Raw genomic sequence first — 1,186 nt, forward strand, 5'->3', positions numbered from 1 at the left:
CAAGGGGACTTTTCGCTCTGCTAATAAGAGTGGAATCTATCCTGTGGAAGAGGGGGAGATACTGAAGATTCTTCAGCCCGAAAGGGAATTGAAAAGGGTTTCAAATCTGGATTCTGGAAGCAGTCTACCTGGATTTAAATGCTGGATCTTTCCTACTAGCAGTGTGACCTTATGGAAACTATTTAACATCTCTATAATCAATTTTCCTCATCTGTAAAATAAGAAAAATACCACATTTGGAGGTTGTGAGGATTAAATTTGTGGAATTAAAATATTTAAAGTGCTCTGAACAGTTTCTGCATACAGTAAGTACTAGATAAATTATTGCTATTACAATAAGTGTTATAATTTATCCTTTTAGTCAATCAAAATTCACTTTATTAACCCTTTTCCACATGCAAGGCACTGTAATACTCAAACCTTAAGAATTAAATGATGCCCTTCTGCCAAGGCAGGCACTGAAGAGCAATGACCATGACTCTGTGCTACCCCATGGCCATGTGCCTCAAAAAGGGCCACAAAGTGACCAAGAATGTGAGCAAGCCAAGGCACAGCCACTGTCACAGTGCCTCACCAAGCACACCAAGTTTATGTGGGACATAATCAAAGATACATGCAGTTTCACCCCTTATGAGTGGCGCTCAATGGAGTTGCTCAAGGTCTCCAAGGACAAGTGGGCCCTCAAGTTCATCAAGAAAAGGGTGGGGACTCACATCCATGCCAAGAGGAAGAAAGAGGAGTTGAGCAACGTCCTAGCAGCCCTAAGAAAGGTGGATGCCAAGAAGGACTGAGCCCGCAAGCCCCTCAGTGCATAATAAAACCTTTTTGGCAAAAGAAAAAGGAATCAAAAGATGAGCGAGAAAAAATATGCCCTCCAAGAATTTAGGATATATAAATCATGTGGTGATAACTGCCAGAATACAGCCAAAACCCAGAAGGTACCAGGGCTGAGAGAAGTTGTTTTTCATGAGTGGAGAAGTAAGCTTTCCCCTTTGAGTCTTAAAAATGAAGAGAAGTTTCTCGGACAGAAAAGCGGATAGGAGAGACTACCAATGTAAAAAGTGGCACGGTATCCTGGAAGAACTTGTCTTGTTTGATGGTCTGCAAACTGAGCCATGTGGTTCTAGTACAGAGCATATGGGGGAGCCATTGCAAAGACCGTAAACAGGTAGGCAGATGCCAAATC

General features: G+C 42.2%; 1 pseudogene; it reads left to right on the forward strand.

Moving 5' to 3' along the window:
* Positions 1–474: 474 nt before the first annotated feature.
* Positions 475–791, forward strand: LOC124244410 (60S ribosomal protein L36-like; annotated as a pseudogene).
* Positions 792–1,186: the final 395 nt, after the last annotated feature.

The sequence above is a fragment of the Equus quagga genome, chromosome 9, assembly GCF_021613505.1.
Source record: "Equus quagga isolate Etosha38 chromosome 9, UCLA_HA_Equagga_1.0, whole genome shotgun sequence".
In the NCBI taxonomy this organism is placed as follows: domain Eukaryota; kingdom Metazoa; phylum Chordata; class Mammalia; order Perissodactyla; family Equidae; genus Equus; species Equus quagga.